The 8,058-nt window shown below is 33.4% G+C and overlaps 1 long non-coding RNA gene across 1 annotated transcript; it reads left to right on the top strand.

Annotated features, from left to right (window-relative positions):
- Positions 1 to 2,642: 2,642 nt before the first annotated feature.
- On the top strand, positions 2,643 to 4,984 carry LOC126695155 (uncharacterized). Its single transcript, XR_007645978.1, has 2 exons — positions 2,643 to 2,866; positions 4,056 to 4,984. It is a non-coding gene; the product is annotated as an uncharacterized LOC126695155 (long non-coding RNA).
- The last annotated feature ends 3,074 nt before the right edge of the window (positions 4,985 to 8,058 follow it).

Below are 8,058 nucleotides of genomic sequence, written 5' to 3'. Positions count from 1 at the left end.
ACTAAAATATGTTATTACTAGGATTTGAACTCTAATGTGTGTTTTGAAAATTAGAAATTGAAAACAATCTTTTGCATGTTTTCAGTTTCCTTCACAAATTCAATTTTGAGAATAATTTTTGTTTTCTATCTATTTTGGGTTGTCAAACAAGTTTTTTAGTCTCAAAAATAAAAAATTGTTTTTGGAAACAGAAAGTAAGGGAAAAAAACAGTTACCAAACATACCCTTAAGTTGTTTTACCAAATTCTTTACCCACATTATAAATACCCTCATTATCCACGAATTGTAAAGAGTGCTTTTCAGAGAGAAAATCCTAGCAAATACACTTGAGAGTTAGAGAGATTGTCATACTCATAATCATCTACACCTTTCCTTGTGGTTTTCCTTAACTCCTACCTCTCCATTTCTAGATCTTTGAAAGGTTATTAGCCCAAACACTTACCACACTCATTCTGAGTGTTAAGTGAGACTTTGGTGCTGTTGGGAAGCATTGGAAGGAGTCACTTAGTGGCGGATGCAATCGGGCTGAATTGCAAGATCTGGAAAGCTAGAGAAGACAAGACTCCGATAAGCCTGTTGGTAACAGAAACTTGGAGGACTCAAGTACATGGGGTAGACTAGGCTTGGAGGGTCTTTTGTTATTTGTGTACTCCAACTTTATTCTCTAGTAGATCAATTTCGACTTGTAAGGTCACGAAGAGGTTTTTCACCAAGTTCTTCAGTTTCTTCTTCGATAACATATCTTGGTATTATCTTGTGCTTGCATCTCTCTTCCCTACTCTTTAAGCTTTTATTTTATTGTTGATTGTGGATGAATATGACTTAGAGTAGTGTTATTGATTCATTGTGCATATTTACTCTTGTTCCGCACTTTGTTTAAGTTAGAGTAAAAGCAATCTAGCCGTAATTTTTAACTGGGGGTCTGAACAGGCTCTTATGTTTTAACACAAATCCGAGCTTTCAATTACATAGAAATAAGAATAGGAATAAGTATTATAGGAATACAAGATGTTGTAATCTAATACTTATTACTATTTATTTGTTTGGTGACAACATAATAATAGAACCCTGAAGATAATGGAATGAAAGCATTTTAAATCAAACTTAAAATATATTTTAGAAAGTGTCTTACTAATATAATTATATTTTCTAAAAAATAATATTTTTTTATATTTGAAAGAGAGATTAGTTATTTTTTATGATTTTTTTTTCATAATTGTTATGTACATATGGAAAGTTTTTTTATTTGGAAATATATTAATTTTAGAAATTAATGCACCTACTGAGGAATAGCAATTACAGCCCTTTTAGAGATGAATAATTATTCTTTATTTTAAAGAATAGCTATTCATAAGGAATGAATATTCCCTGTAATAAAAATATAACCAAACTACTGAATGGTTAAACCATAGGAATAACTATTACATTATAGTCTATCAAATATACCCTTAAGTGGGACGACATTGTTTGCAGCAAGTCACTGTGGAAAGAATAGAAAAATGGCACCGTGTCCATTTAGTTTAGTAACTGCTCATTCACACTAAATGTTGTCGTATCTTCATGTTTGTTTACTTTAATGAAACTTGAAACGATGGGGTTTTGCTCCCTTGTTCTTCTTCCTTATTTTCATCACTCCCCCTAAAGAGCAAAGCTCTTGCTTCTAGCTTTTCTGCATTAAACTCTAGATATATCACATTATTAGCAAAGGTGTTAATCACCCCTAACTTTCTCAACAGCTTTAGGAAACTATCAACACCAAGAGCTTTGGTAAAAATATCAGCAAGTTGATTTCTAGTTGACACATAAAAGGTCTTAATAGTGCCATCTTGGACTTTGTTTCGAACTATATGACAACCCACTTCAATATGTTTTGTTCTCTCATGGATCATGGGGTTTGCAACTATATGCAAAGCTGCTTGATTGTCACAATACATCAAGGCTAATCTGTGATGTGAAACTTGTAAACCTTCCAACAAATAAAGCAACCAAATCAATTCACAATTGGTTGTTGCCATAGATATGTACTCAGCTTCAGCTGATGATCTTGACACTACACTTTGCTTCTTAGACCTCCAAGATACTAAGGCATTACCCAAAAACACGCAACACCCTATCAAAGACTTTCTTGTATCCGGATATCCTGCCAATCAGCATCACAAAATGCTTTAAGATGCAAGTCTAAATCGATTGGGAAGAAAATCCCTTAACCTAGGGTCCCCTAGATATACTGAAGTACTCTAGAGGTTACCTTCATGTGTGATTCTCTTGGCTGAGCCAAAAACTGACTCAATCTATGCACAACATAAGTGATATCAGGTTTGCTAAAAGTAAGGAATAGCAATTTTCTAACAAGTCTTCTACACTGGCTAGGATCCTTGAGTAACTTCCCTTCTTCCTTAGACAATTTTAATTGCTATTCCATAGGTGATTTCATAAGCTTGCATCCAATCATACCAGTTTCTTTAAGAATCTCCAAGGCATAGTTTCTCTAGTTCAAGCTTATCCCATTGTCATTCCTTGTTATTTCCAAACCCAAGAAATATTTAAGAGAACCAAGATCCTTTGTAATGGTCCAGCCCAATACAAAAAAGAAAAAGGAAGTGGTTAGATGTTCGGGACCGTGTGACCCCCACCTACCCCATTTGCTCCCTACCACTCAATTCCAAAGTATCTCTTTCTCTCTTTGGCCAGCCACACATTCTTTGTTCTTCTTTTCTTTTCATTTTCTCTCAACACAACACACACACTCCTCTCCCTCACTCTCCTATTGGTACACTCCACACCAACATACACTTTATTTTTCTGGTAAGGATCACCGGAAAACTTCATAGGAAAAGCTAAGGTTCACTCATCACTACTATTTGAGGTAAATTTTCTAATCTTTTTATGGGTATTATGCTTTTGTTAGAGGTTATTTTTATCTAAGCTTTAATAATAAAACCTATTTGATTTATGAGCATTGGGAGTAATATTTATGTGTTTATATATATGAGTTTTACATTGGTGGAATTATTTGATGAGTGGGTTTATGGTTTATGCTAATGATGACTACCTAAATTTTATTTATGGTGGAAAATTTAGGGGTTTTGAGTTATAACATGTGAAGGTTGGTAAATCAAAATTTTCCATTGCCATTGGGTTTATTTGGAGTTCGTTGAAGTTCTAAATTTCCTGTCTTGGAGGATATTTTGATTTTGCTTTCATGGGTCTCTTAATGATGTAGTGTAAATTTTATGGAAACTAGTCATAATGTTGGAGATATTAAATGGGTTAACCTTATAAATTGGAGTTTATGCCTTGTAAATCAATTTGTTGAGAAACTTTGGAAAAGGAATATATAATTATTGATGAGGTTAAATACTAGGTTTGCCTAATTAAGTGCTTATTTGGCAATTCCTAAATTGTAACTACATACAATTTCAAGCTCTATGTTTATTGTGATAGGTTTATTTGATATTATTTAAGTTCTAGCTAATCTCCTTGTACCTTGGAGAATTAGGCTTTTGCGAGTTGTAAGGTAAGTAGCTTTTTAATGGGATTTTTTTTGGAAAATAATCATGTTGCATAAATGTTGTTTTTGGATCAAACACATTTTGGGAAATTATATATGTATCTATGTTTTCTTAAAAGTGTTGTGTTGTGACCCTATTATATATTATTATATATAAAAAGGCATCATATTTGGTATTGCATTTGGGGAAATGCATGGAATGTTGACATGGAAAATATGAGCATCTCTGACTTAATCCTATGATAAGGAATTCATGGACTTTATGGTATATTGGAAACTTAAAGGTGCCTATTTATCTTGTCTTGTATTATTTGGGAAATATTGATGCAAAACATTTTTGACAAGAAATACTTTTGAGAATATTGTGGATATTTGGTTGTTGTAATACCTTATGAAACTACTTGGTAGTAAACTATGTATTTTGAATATATTGAACTTGTGAGCTTTTGATGTGGCTTTGCCCTTGTGCTATGATGTTGATGATTACCCCGTCTTAATTAGTGACAACAAGCCAAGTTGGAGACTCACATTTTGCATGACACAGGTAAATCCTTCAGTGTGTGGGTAAGGTTGCTGCCTACAGGGCCAAAAGACCACATGCAAAAGGGGTATTGTGCAACACGTAATTCCCTACTACCCATGGGGGGAAGAGGTAAATCATTGAGTGTGTGGGTGAGGCTAGGTAGGGCCAAGAGACCACATGCAAAAGAGGTACTACATGACGTGTTATCCCCTACTGCCCATGGAGGGGATAGGTAAATCCTTGAGGGTGTGGGTGAGGCTTGGCAGGGCCAATAGACCACATGCCAAAAGAGGTACATATCATGCTAGTGTGTTTGGGCTCTAACTTGTTTATGGCAGTATGATGTCTGGGTGATATCTCTGTCCTTGTTGCATCTTAGGTGAGGTTTTCTAGTTTTGAAATTTTATTGGGTATTTATGGCTCACGGCGAATGGAATGTAGTTTCATAATTATTTTTGGAAGCTTGATACTAAACTATTCCTATCGTTCTTGTCATATGGTTAATAAAATTGTTTTTGCATAAATTAAATGGAAATTCTCAAATTATAACATGTTTTGTAAAATGTTCATTACCATGAAACTTGCATTTTCCCCACCCTCATTAATTATGCTGCATACTGGGCTCTGTCTCATCCCATTATTTTATAAACTTTTCAGAGTAGACAAAATCTTTTGAGACAACTTTTTGATGGCTAACAGTAGTTAGACTAACTACTGATGGAGGCTGAACTTTTGTGATGGAGATATTAGACGATGTACATCTTAAAGTAGGCTTGACTCATTCTTTTGTATATTATAGTGGTTGTGACTTTATTCCCATTGATGGGACAAGCTGGTAATATGTAATTATTTATTTAGACCTCCATTATTTTGTGGCCAATGGTCCTTGTAATTATTGCATAGAGCTCTAACTTATTTTGAGAATATATTTAATGGAATTATTATGATAATTTTTGATGTTGGTACTTGATATAATTTATTTGGATTGAATTGTCAAAAGGGGGAAAAAATATCTACAGTTACTTTTGAGATGTCTTTCTCATGCTTTGGACCCTTTCGGGTTTGGGGCGTGACATCCTTAATACCAAACTTTTGATCCAATAAGTTCTTGAAAGCAATAATGCAATTAGGGTCATTACTAGTGACAAGAATATTATCTACATATACCAACAATGCAGTGAATGAAGAGCCTAGAGAATGTACAAACAAGGAATAGTCAGCTCTTGATTTTTTAAAACCAAGCTCAAGAATAGTAGCTGACAATTTTACATACCATTGTCTTAAAGCTTGCTTCAAACCATAGAGGGACTTCGCCAACTAACCAAGCCTTGTACCTCTTAACTGTACCATAAGGATTTAGCTTAATCCTTATAAGGCTTGCTAGCAGGTAATGAAGTCATTATCCAAGTGTGATTACTCTCTCCAAGGTTGAAATTTCCTTGTCCATAACAACTATCCAAGCAAGATGTTTAACTACTTGGATTAAATGTTCAGGTTCTTACTCAGTGAAACTGATGGTCAGTGGGTAGACTGGTAATTAGGATCAAGATGGGAGTATGTAAGAGAAGCTGTAATATCATATGTAGAACCTAAAGTGTGTATAGCTGCATTACAAGAATAACTTGTAAATAAGTTGGTGGTTTGTGGGGTCTGGATGACTTTCTTGTTGGAATAGGCACAGGAGTAATAGGAATAGGTGGAGAAGAATCAGATACAGAAGGAGAAGGAGGAGAATGAGTATCTGTGGGAATGATAGTGTACATTTAAGTATTTGGGGAAGGAGATGTATTAGTAGAATGAGAAGGAGAAAACTGTTTCAAAAATATCAGTTGTAGGAGTAGGAGTAACAAAAGTGTCAGTGGAATGAGAAATAGAATCGATTGTAGAACTAGAGGTAAAAGGAAAAGATGTTTCATGGAATCGGTAGACAGATTTAAGACTTTATAGCCTTTGATTCCATAGGGGTAACCCAGAAAAACGCACTTTGTAGCTCTAGGTTCAAACTTGGATTTGTTATGCGAGAGAGTAGAAGCATAGCAAAGACATCCAAAAGTTCTAAGGTGAGAATAATTTGGAACATGCCCAAAAAGAATTTCAAAAGGACTTTTACTTGACAAAGAAAAGGATGGAACTCTATTAATTAAATACACTGCAGTTAAAACACAATGCCCCCTAAAAGACAAAGGTAAATGAGATTGGAATTTAAGAGCTCTTGCAACATTAAGAATATGCTGGTGCTTCCTCTCAACAATAGAGTTCTGTTGAGGAGTAACTACACAACTAAGTCGATGCAAGGTGCCTCTTGTTTTAAAGAAACCAGTCATGATGAATTTAGTTCCATTGTCACTCCTTAGGCATTTGAGCATTTGATTTTCAACCATGGTACAAAATTGTTCTAACAAAGATTGTGTCTTAGACTTATACTTGAGTAAATACACCCATGTACATCTTGAGAAATCATCAACAATTGTTAGAAAAAATTTTGTAACCATCAATAGTTGGGACAAAGAAAGGTCCCCAAAGATCACAGTGTATAAGATCAAAACAAGCATTTGAAACATGAACATTAGGCTGAAAAGGAAGTCTTTTTTGTCTAGATAGAGGACAAACATCACAATGAAAAGTTTTATTTAACTGAAAAGAGGTACATTATTGTTCTTCAAAGCCGATTTGGCATTTGATATATGTCCCAATCTAGAATGCCAAACATGTGGCTGAATAGAATTTGTAGAAGCTAAACCAGAAAAAGAAACAAAAGTGTTGTCTTGAAGCAGATATAGTCCATAATACTTTCTACCCAGACCAATTGTGCTCCAAGGAGCAAGGGCTTGGATAAAACACAAAGAACCAAAGAAGATAAGACAACAAAGAGTGGTTTTGTAAGCTGACTCATAGAAATAAGATTGAAATTGAATGAAGGGACACAAAGTGTGAGAGACCAGAACTATTTGGGCCCTCTCAAAAAGAGCTAGGTATCTTTTGGGGTTTTTGTTATTGTGGAGTCACCACTTATTTTTTATATATTACAAAAAAATAAGAAAAAACTAAAAGAGTACATGAATAACATTGAGTTCTTATTGATTTGAACAAATACAATTGATAGAAAGAAACTTTACGTAGCTTTGGTCCTAATTACAATCTAAGTAAAGAATCACAAAGCTCTTTTTTCTAGTTACAATCTACCAACCAAAAAAAAAAAAAAAAAAAAACCAAATTTACAAACCTAAGTCCATGTTTCAAGGGCAGGTTACAGGATGGGAAAATGTTAGACACCCATATCTTGCCCGGACAAAATCCGGTCTTCTAAACTCTAATGATCATTTAAGTACCCATTAACATACAATGATGAGATGCAACATGTGTTTGAATGATAAATCTAAAATTAAGTCAAGAAGTGAACTTTATGAATCTACTCTTTTTAAACCAAAAGAAACTTTAAAAAGCTATTCAAGATCTGTTTTTATTTAGAATATAAGAAACTTATAGAGAAAAATCCAAATCTATTTTTATTATGAAAGAGAAACAATAGATTGAAAAAGAAAAATACAGATCTATTTTTATTATGAAAGAGAACATGAGATTTGATAGAAAAAAATCCAGATCTATCTTTATTGTTGTAGAAAACATGAGATTGAAAGAAAAATTTAGACCTATTTTTATTATGAAAGAGAACATGAGATTTGATAGAAAAAATCCAGATCTGTTTTTATTTTGAAATAAAAGATGAGATTTGATAGAAAAATTCAGATCTATTTTTATTATGAAAGAGAACATGAGATTTGATAGAAAAAAAAATCCAGATCTATCTTTATTGTTGTAGAAAACATGAGATTGAAAGAAAAATTTAGACCTATTTTTATTATGAAAGAGAACATGAGATTTGATAGAAGAAATCCAGATCTGTTTTTATTTTGAAACAAAAGATGAGACTTGATAGAAAAATCCAGATATGTTTTTATTTGAAAGAAAACATGAGATTCAAAAAAAAAAAAAAAAAATCAAATACGTTTTTATTTGAAGAAAC

Source organism: Quercus robur, chromosome 8 (assembly GCF_932294415.1).
Source record: "Quercus robur chromosome 8, dhQueRobu3.1, whole genome shotgun sequence".
NCBI classification, from domain to species: Eukaryota; Viridiplantae; Streptophyta; class Magnoliopsida; order Fagales; family Fagaceae; genus Quercus; species Quercus robur.
The sequence above is the reverse complement of the archived record's forward strand: the minus strand, read 5'-3'. Positions and strand labels throughout refer to the sequence as shown.